General features: G+C 37.3%; 1 pseudogene; it reads right to left on the reverse strand.

Moving 5' to 3' along the window:
- Positions 1–2,965: 2,965 nt before the first annotated feature.
- Positions 2,966–3,808, reverse strand: LOC141812292 (uncharacterized; annotated as a pseudogene).
- Between the last annotated feature and the right edge of the window lie 7,351 nt (positions 3,809–11,159).

Here is an 11,159-nt window from a genome sequence, read left to right on the forward strand (position 1 = left end):
ATATAAACCGCCGCTAATAATTTGGTTTTGCGGCGGTTACTTAAAACCATTGGGAAAACATACAATAGCGGCGGTTTTAAAAACCGCCGCAAAATTGAGATTTTTTAGTAGTGAGAGTTAGGAGATCCAGAAATACATTAGTGTTATTGTTGTGTGAATATAATACGAATTCAAGAGCCCTTACTCTAATTCAGGAGATTGTAAGTTTTTTTCAAATGGGATGATATCCACTATAGATAAGAATAACCTTGGAGTGAGTCCAACAAGCCGTTCTTAGCTACGGTGGTAGGTATTTCATACCGATTATGTATCACGTATACATAACTATTATATTATGCTATCAACTATTTGAATATTTGCATAAACATCAGGTTGTTAACACATTAACAGGTATACATCATATATACAACACCCGACTTCACCTCTATCCACATTGACCTTGGAGTGAGTCCAACAAATCAATGCTTCAAGTTAAAGTCAACTCGTTAATCATGAGATTATATCTTAATGGTTCGAACATGTTTAATTTCAGGCGGGGCTTGAAGTGAGTCCAACAACCCAAACAAAAAAGTAAACTCTAATTCTAACCACATTAACAGAATGTGTTAACTTTAATAATTTAATAAGGGTTTTTAAGTCTTATCCTTTTTTCATGCAAACAACTAATTTACTTGACATAATAATAAATGACATGACATAATTAATGCAACTAAACATGACATATGACATGACATGGTATTAATGCACCTAATTATGACTTATTTTCTGCCATGGTTATCATAAATTTTATTTAATAAAATACGTTGAATTTGATTTCATAAACCGAAATTCTTTAATTAGGTTAGGAAATAATTTTCGCATCTAATTACATATTTTATTTTTAGAAAATAATATCCTTTAACTAGAATCCTAATTTGACTAGGAAATAATTTTTCTAATATGAAATTCCTAATAAATCAAGAATTTCCTATAGAAATTCTAAATTAAATTATAAAATTTTCTTATTTAAATTTACATATAACCAAAACACGTAAAACCATTTTATGTGTATGCCTTGCATAGTCAGGCTCTGATATCACTATTGGGATCGTCTCGATGCAATGCACGTATTTCACATTTCAAAAATGTGTGCAATGAAAATAAACAATAAAAGGTGGAATTCACCACTCCAGCGACCCCACACGGTCGATCCCATGACTATCTGTGAGGAGGTAAATCGAGAAGCTGCAGTTGGTCATGACAGAGGAGGACATGCATAGTAGGGAAACAGTAAGTACAAGATATAACAGGAAATTAAAATTTTACAGAATTAATATTCTACACGTACCTGGCGTATGACGTTTAGCGGGAAGGGCATCAATCGCACGGTCCTCCTCTGAGTCCCGCCTCTACTGGTGATCCACGTGAAGTGATCTTCAGAACGGCTTCCAAAGCCTCAAGTCACGTCACAGTCTTCGGTACTTGCCGACGAGCAGTAACGATCGATACGAGAGAAACCCCTTATATCGGAAACACGTAATAACACACGTTGCGATCATTTTCGGGGCTTTTTTTCTATCGTCGAAAATCACGATTTCGACAATATAGAACATAAAAAAATCACTGAAATACTTTTCAGGAAATGGAAATGTCGTAGGTACACGGTAAAAACCTCTACGATCTACCACAATCTCGAAAACACTCGCAACTTCTCCGTCCAACAAAGAATCTCACAAAAGCTTCTTCGGCGAACCGTTCGACGGCAACAATTAGGGTTTTGGGAACCCTGAAGTGGCAGCAAATTCACCCTTATCTACGTGTATGCTCATCAATATTGATTGAGCCGTCCGCATACGTCGCAGATGAGGCACCAGTATTATAAGCTTGATTAAGGTTATTCTGGTCACTTATCTTTTTTGCTTTCTTCTGTTTCCCAAACCTGAGAAATCTTAACCCAATTCTCATCGCTTATGCAAGCCAATTTTTTCTTCCTTATTTTGGCATGATTTAGGACATGCCGGATGCGATCACCGCATTTTTTTAGAATCCATCTAATCTTGACTTCATGAGTCGGATTCTAAGTAAACGCCCGCTAAAAGTAAAAACAATGAATTTATTAACTATTATACAATAATATCATATATATATAATTAAATGAATAATTTACCTTAAATTCGCTCCACCACAACTCCTTGGTGGCATCAGGAGTGCATCTAAAACTCATATAATCCCCTCGCCAATGATTGTTCATGATTCGATTAATAACGTGAACAATCCGTATAGGATCAGTAAAACTATTATACAGAATCAAATAAATAATGTTAAATAATTACCAAACTATAATTTACAAAATAAATAATTTAAAATACTTACGAATCACCGAGTGGGGTTATCAACACTCGTGTATCTGCAGCAGCCTGTCCGGTCGAAGGACCTGCTATGGCTCCTGCGGAAGGTCCTGGAGAGGGAGCTGCACCAGAAGGCGAGGGGGTTGCACCTGAAGGCTGCACCTGAGAGGGCTGCACCTGAAGCCGCTGCACCAGAAGTATAGGAGGCTGCACCTGTAATAGGGGGGTTGCACCAGAAGTCGAGGGGGATGCACCTGAATGAGGGGGGCTGCACTAGAAGTAGAGGGGGCTGCACCTGAAGGAGTACTACTGCGTCTACCCCGTCGCCACTGTCAAAAAATATATTAGGAAACATATTAGGAAAGATAAAATTATTTACATAATTAAAATGCTTAAAAACTTACCATGATGTCAAATCTATAAATGATGTATCCAAGCTCAATGCACCAACAACTCAGGAGAAATGATCTATAAGAATAAAATATACAGTTAAATTATTGTAAATGAATCTATCAAAATTTGCATATTATGAAGAATAAAAAGAAATTTACAGATTAAAATGAAATATATACACCTACACTCCATTATCTAAATGTTAAAATAAAAATTTATTGTATTTAAAATTTCACCTAACTTACTCAGCATGAATTATCATCATCGTCGTCGTCTTCATCGTCATCGTCGTCGTCATCTTCATCGTCATCGTCATCGTCGTCGTCGTCGTCGTCATCCTCATTTTGATGAATTTCACTTATATCTATGGGTATCACTACTCCGCTGGGATCTCGTAATGTAGGTATATGATATTCATGGGTTTGAAATGTATTTACCACTTCGTCTTGTTGATATGCATTCTCTTGCCAACGTTCTTCAATTTTTGACCTTGCTTTTGTTTTACAAACAACCCACCAATCAATTTTGTCTCGTTTCAAACTTGGATATGAAGCATAAAATACTTGAATTGCTTGTTGTGCCAACACAAATGGTTCATATCTCTTATAAAATCTCTTATAATTAATTTCAACCAAATTGTACTGTGGATGCACCTTCATCCCTCTAACAGGATCAAACCAACGACACAAAAATAAAACAACTCAAATTTCTGGACCTAGGTATTCCACCTCTATAATTTCATCCAATAACCCATAAAAATCATTACTTGCAGCTCCATCTGAGGAGGATTGAACACAAACACCGCTATTCATTGTTGCCTTGCCCATTCCATATTTCTGAGTATAAAAATTATATCCGTTTATGAAATATACCGGCCAAGTCCGTACCATTACTTTTGGATCCCATGAAAGATGAAATAATAATTCAGAGTCAATGTGAGCTTGATTACCCTAAATCTAAAATCAAATTGCAAAATTAATTAGCGACGAATTAAATGGTGAGCAAATTTAAAGTTTTATACTCACATATGTTTTGAACCATGGTGCAAATTCTTTATCACAGAAGGTATTAAACTCTTGTATTGTCATTCCTGAATATAAATTCTAAAAAATCCTATAAAACAATAAAAATTATTTACAACCGAATGAAAATAATATAAAATATATACTCACTCAAAATATGGGTTTACTTCTAGACAATTCAGTAAAATATATGTGTGGGCTGCGAGCCGTTCTTGACTAGTTAAGTATCTCTCTTTACATGGCCCACTTGGCCTACCAAGGTAATTAAAAATTGAAACGGGTATCAAATTGGGATCAATGGGTCCTTCTTCATTTCTCTTCGCTCTTTGTCTTTTGCTTCGGACATGAGGCTCAAAATAATATGATGCAAACGTTGTTACTTCCTCCACAATATATGCATTAACAATAGACACTTCAACATGTGCCTTATTTTTCACTTTTTTCTTCAGATGAAAATTCAAACCAGTAGCTGGAAAAAATTCAAAACTCAGCTGAACAAATAAAACAAATTTTGCAGTTTTCTGGATTTTCTGGAAATAAACTGCAGTTTCTGTTTTCTTTTCTCTGCAATTTCTTTTTTTTTCTTCTGATTTCTTCCATTCTTCTCAATCTTAACTCCCCCACACTTAAACATTTGTCTGTCTCAGACAAATCAGAACCATACCAGCTCCAGCATTTTCAGATTCCAACATTTTCCAGATTCCAGCATTTTATAGCCCATTTGTACCAAATCTACAAAACCTTTAGAGCTTAAACAGAATTTGCAGGTTACTGATATGATATTCTATTTTATTTCAATATGCTCTCCTTACTGAAACCATTTAATTCCCATCAAGAAACTTAATTGATATTACCAATAACCATTCAAAGTCATCTGCTGAGCTTAAACAGAATACAAACCCAGCTGTTTCTGTGTCATAGTATCTTGTAACCATGCCAATCCTATTTCTTCAATTTCTCTGCAAATGATTTGTTGAAGGAAATCCAAGCAACATAATTCATAACTTCATCAACTCAACACAAATCCTGCACCAATTTATACTACACAGCTTCATCCGGATTCTCAGCTCTACATTTCATCACTTTTACAACAATAGAGTTTCTTTTACACTTTATAGCTTCAGTAAGTTGTAGTCACAACAGGTCCATAAGGTTTCAAAAGTTTAGATTTGGCACTGAACAGGTTTTCAGAATTCTAACTCAGTTATTCAAATTCTGCATTTCCTTCAACTTCAATATCACACTTCCATAAGATAATCTCTGCAATAGCTTGTAAACATCTTCACAATTTAACACTCAATGGACTAACCTAATGCTTCATTACAATCTTCCTTTTCTGTTTTAGCAGCTCCAAAAATTAGCTACTGCAAATCTCAGTTCAGAACATAACAATCCACAAAAGTTATGCATTGTTAACTCACCAGAAATTTTTCTAATTTGGTTGATATTTCAGATTCAGCTATGTTTTCACAAGCTGATACAATCCCAAAACAGATTTCAGCCAAACCATTTGTGCCAAAACAGCCATCTTATACTATTTATTCTTTCTCAGACAGAACCAAACAATACCAGTTTCTGCAATATCCAAATTCCAGCAATACCAGATTTCCAGCTCCAGATTCAGCTTTCAGCATCAATACTCAGAAACTAAAATAAACAGACAAAACAGCAACATCTTGCGCCAAATCCAGCATTTATCAAACTCCAGTATTTATCAGAAATCAGCACCTGAATTTTTCAGAATTCAAAAACTCTCCTTAAATCTGTTTTACAGATCAAGACCTTTCCTTCCATTACTTTAATCAGTAATGAAACTCCTTTCAGCTCAGCATTAGCTCAAGAATTTTATGCAACTACTGTTTATCTGCAGCCGGATTTTCAGCTCAAATCCTACTTAATCACACAACAATTACCTTTCATTTTACAGCTTATAGAATCACAACAATAAAGCATCAGAAAATTCAAGTCACAACAGGTCTATACAGTCTCACACTCTCAGAAATAGCACTGAACAGTCCTGTCAAATCAGAATTACTTAATACCTTGCTCCTTGCTATTTCCTCTCCTTTACTTGATGCCATCAACAAACTTGATAAAACTCTCAACTTGATACTCACTGACTACTTGAAATGCATAAGATCCACCGAAATTTACCAACTCAACCAAGCTATTGATACTTTCCTCACTCTTTGAAACAAATTCAAAACTTACATCCATTCTTAACTTGGTTGGTTACCCAAGATTACAAATGAAGATTATTTCAATTAACCAACTGTACAACTCCTTTAACCGATAGAGTGCAACCAAACATCCTTCCCCCGCACTTAAATCCTTAACCATCTCGAGCAAGAAACATTAATAGCATTCAAAAATATCCACATCCAAGATAAAAGAAAAGGTGTATCGAAATTAAAGTGAAAAGGATTTAAAACAAAATGATGTGAAGTATAGGTATAGAATGAAATGTATCAAGCAAAATGTATGGTTGATTAAACAAGTTGATAACCTTCATAAATGTGGACCCTATCATAGAAAATTTAGCCTTGAAAGAACACAAGCAAGTTCTAGAGTAATCAATCACAAAAGTGCATCACACAATAGGGTATAACCTCACTAGGTAGAAAATGTACATTATCTTAATTTCATCACTCTAGACTCCATTGCTAAGGGTCATTCAAGTGTTCAAAAGTGTTCATCCATGAACTTAATTCCAAGAATAATCAATCAAATTTAACTCACTTTCAAAGGCCTCTAAAATGATATAAAAATGACTAGGGGGATACATTTATTCCTTAAACCCAAAAATGCATGAAATGAATTTCAAACCTTTATTTCAAACAAAATGCTCATGAAAATGGCATGTTATTACTGATATGAAACTGAAAATGAAAATGAAAAATAAAAGATGGTATTAACAATGAAAAGAAGGTGTAAGATAGAAAACTCCCCTCTAGGTCGGGTAGATATCATCATGAAATCCAAACATCCACCTCTAGCTCCTTTAATTCTTTAAAATGATTCCTTGAGCCGGTGGAAATACTCCTTTGATCCATTTATGCCTCACCTTATACAGAATAATTTCATAAATCCATGCCTTCTTCATTCTGGTAGGCTCCAATTCATCTTTCTTCACATGACCAAAAATTAATAATTTGAGCCTCCTTAGTGGTTTTCTGAATGATTTCACATTTTCCTCAAAGTAAATTCTATATACCCAAATGGTAGGCTCCACACCAATCATATCAACCATTGTCCACCTTATAACTTCCTTTTGTTGCCTCAGATCTTGAAATAATTTTTCCTCCTGCTCTGACATGAAATCTTGGGCAATAATAATTTGTGGACTCTGATTTTCTTCCAAACAACCATTTTTCAAATTATCTGATAAAGGCTTCAACTCCAACTGTGACTGCTCAATAGATATGGGTGATCCCTGGGGCTCAGTGCAATCCCCTACACTCTCATATCTATTTTCTGAATCCTCTAATATATCACTCAAAAATGGTGGTCCCTGGGGTTCAGTAAAATCCCCTACACTCATGTGATCATCTTCAACTGCAAATGCAAATAAGCTCCAGATCAGCTGCCTCAGTAGCCAAAATATCCTCTACATCATCCACACTGACATCAACCTTTAGTTCCTCTTCTTGAGATGAATTTTGTAGGGCTGAAATAGGGACTGATTTTTGAATTGGTATAACTGCTGTAGTGTCTTTAGAAATTTTGTTTTCCTCTTGTTCTTCAACTGAATTTGCAAGATCAATTGAGGAGGAACTCGGACTTGAACTTGGTCCACAATTAGTTGCTAAAAAATCCAATTTAGGGCTGATTTGGGATGAAAATGGAGCTGCTGAAATTTCTTCATGAAAATCTGATTCTTGAGTGCTTGCATTTGAAAAAGGCTCCCCACTCTCCAAAATTAGTTCACTCAAATTTTCTTCAGGATTTGGACTTGTCTGAGAATGTAATTGACTTGATTCTTGAGCTTGAATTTGATTCATGCTACTTACAAGTTGTCCAAATTGCCTCTCAAGATTTTGCAATGTTGTAGCTGCCCTTTGTTGAGCTTGTTGTTGCAATAGCATTTGTTGCATCATCTCCTCAAGCCTTTGTTGTTGAATCAACTCACTAGAACTCCCATAATTCCCTTGATTTGAATTTGAATCTTCAAAATAAGTGGGCTGCTGAAATTGATGACAAATCTGTCCACTTTGAGAAAATAATGATTGACATTGATTTTGGGCTTGAAAGGGTGCATTTTGATCTTGAAAACTTGGTTGAAAGTTCAAGGGAGGTTGCTGAAAATTTTCTCCTTGAAAACCTTGATTTAGGGGCTGTTGAAAATTCCCATAAGGCTGCTGAAAATTGCTGGAAAATCCTTGAAAATTCTGGTTTGAAGGCTGAAATTGCGGTTGCTGGAAATTTGAGTGTTGAGGCTGTGAATGATAAAAACTTGGCTGGAAATTATTGTAGGGTTGCTGAAAATTCTGTGGTTGATTGTTTAGAGGCTGAAATACTTGGTTTTGGTGCTGAAATTGATTGTTTTGTTGTTGAGATTGATGAAAAGGCTGTTGAAACCCTTGTTGAAATTGCCCATCCTGAAAATTCTGATTTTGAGCTTGAAATGGTTGATCCACTTGTTGAAAACCTTGATAAGGTTCCTGCAAATAAAAATGTGGTTGTTCAAATTGTTGGAAAGATGGTTGCTGATAAAATGAATTTCCATACATGTTGCAAACCAATAATGATCAAAGCAAATAAAGAAAAATGAAAATAGCTCAATTCAAACAATCTCTACTAGTTATTCCCCGGCAACGGCGCCAAAATTTGATAAGCCCAAAACTAGTGTCACGAATGAGCCTCAAATTAGAATTTATAATCGAAAACCCTTAGCTCACAAAACAAATGAAATATAGGGGCCACGAGTCGTATTTTCCAAGGACAAGTAGAGAGTTTGTATGAATCAAGCTAAGATGTCGTTCTTTTTGGGTTTTTAATATGAAATGGGGGTTTTGGTGTTTTCAAAGGTAATGTAAATCAAATTCAAGATGATAATGAAAAATGCATGTAAAACCTAAACTAGCTAACAATGAAACTTATCATTCCCTAATTATGAAATGCAAGAGTTAAAATCCTTAGATTGCAGGAAATCAAAAGCTAAAGCTAAAGAACCCTAAATCAGCAACATTAGATTTAATGCAATTAACTAAAAGACAACAATTGAATCTATCTTATAAAAGGTAGTTAATCTAAAAGCCATGCATAAAGCTAATTGATCTAGCAATCTGATACAAAACCAATTGGAATCTAATACGCAACAGTAACTTGATACTAAACTGTATTTGTGCCAAAATTCAAATTCAAAATGATCAAGTCTATTAAAGCTTCTGAATTCAACAAAGTAACAACAATAAATCCAATGTAATCACTAGATTAACTGAATCTCAGAAATCAAACAATTCAAATCCAATTCAACAGATTAAAACATTTATCAGAAACGAATTCAAAACAGAATAGAAACTTCAACTAAGCTTCGGATCTTCCCTTTCAAAACCAAATCCAATCTAGCCGTCACACTAGATCTGGTCTATGATCAGAAATCCAGAGAACAACTCCAATTCTCAGCTCACTTGGATCTAAGTTGCATCTGATCAGCCACAGGGAACGCCCTTGAATTGCAAAACAGAGACAATCTAGAATCTGATGATCGAGCTGTGATCCTTCAAATCGCTGGTAAGTTAAAGCTCAGGAACCTTCAATAACCCTCGAGGAACGCCTCCGAGTGTAATTTATAGCTCCGATCAGCCTGGATCTGAAAATCGCAACTGGAATCTGCGGCGGCAACGAACCTCTGAAGAAAACCCTCAACAGAAGAAATCGAGCCTCCTTCAACACCAAACTGAGATCGTAGTCGTCTCTAGAAGCTGGGAATTGATTTGAAATGGAAAAACCCGAAGATCCTACGCTAAACCTAAAGAAAACAGCGAAGAAAATGGCGAGAACGAAGCTGCTACAGTCTGCTACAGTAACCGCGTCAAAACACTGTTCATTCCTCTTTAAAACGGGCTACTGTTTTAACGGGTCTGCTACTCTAGCTTAACGGGTCTGCTCCAAATTCAACTTGATTCAACCCTAGTTCAACCCAATTTAAGCCGATTTAGCTCCAATTGATCCAATTAAGCTCCAATTGAACCCTAATCTTGATCATGAAGTTTTAGGACCATCAAATTTGACCAATTTTTGCTTGACTCGGTCCCATTTGACTCGATCATGGTTCAATTTGGACCCTACAAACAACCAAACTCAATTAATATCAAATTAATCATTAAATCACAGAAATTAGAATTAATTGGCACAGTCAGGATTGAGCTATCAGGTCTCGGACCTGCTCCTTCAGTAATTGCCCTCCTCAGAGTTCAACCTCTCCCGACTCGGACACAATCGGGATCGAGCTATCAGGTCTCGGACCTGCTCCTTCAGCAATTGCCCTCCTCAGGGTTCAACCTCTCCCGACTCGGACACAGTCGGGATCGAGCTATCAGGTCTCGGACATGCTCCTTCAGCAATTGCCCTCCTCAGGGTTCAACCTCTCTCGACTCGGACACAGTCAGGATCGAGCTATCAGGTCTTGGACCTGCTCCTTTAACAATCGCCCTCCTCAGGGTTCAACCTCTCCCGACTCGGACACTGTCGGGATCGAGCTATCAGGTCTCGGACCTGCTCCTTCGGTAATCGCCCTTCTCAGGGTTCAATCTCCCCCAACTCGGGACAGTCGGGATCAAACTTCTGATCCCAAGACTTATTGCTTGAAGATAACTCCGACTCCAAAATTGGAGACAAGAGCTACACTCGATGGTCTTAGCACACTGGTTAACGATAAACTACAAGGCAAAAAACTTCCATTCGATTTCAAAATTGGAGGAGTACAAAAAGGGGATTACATCATCTCTCAGCCTGTCCTCTCCGACTCGGGCAGCGCCGACCAAACCTTATCTATGTCTAGAAACTCTAGAGAGGTGTCGGGAGGAAACAAACCCGCCTCGTGCACCTGCTTCAACGCCCCGTCGAAGCCGTGCTATAGCATTCGGGCAGTCTTCTTTTGGAACTGGTTGAAGTATTCCTCTGATGCCAGCCAGGCTTCCTTGGCAGCTTGCACCCGCCCGGGCTCCCCCTCTTTATATGCGGCAAACTCACCCTCCAAGGTTTTCTTCTCCTCCGCCAAGTCCTCCGCCCGCTTCTTCAGGGAGGCCGATTCCTCGAGCACTCGAGATAGCTCCTTGTCCCGTTGAGCTAGCTGGTCTCGGGCCTGCCTCAGATCTTCCTGATCCTTAGCCCGAGCCGAGGCAGTCTTTTGCTCGAGATTCTCCGCCTTCTCTTGGGCCTTTAGCAGTTCGGCCCGGTAATGCGCGACTTCATC

The sequence above is a fragment of the Curcuma longa genome, chromosome 18 (genome assembly GCF_044706935.1).
Source record: "Curcuma longa cultivar G26 ecotype Majalengka, Jawa Barat chromosome 18, ITB_CL_G26_1.1, whole genome shotgun sequence".
In the NCBI taxonomy this organism is placed as follows: Eukaryota; Viridiplantae; Streptophyta; class Magnoliopsida; order Zingiberales; family Zingiberaceae; genus Curcuma; species Curcuma longa.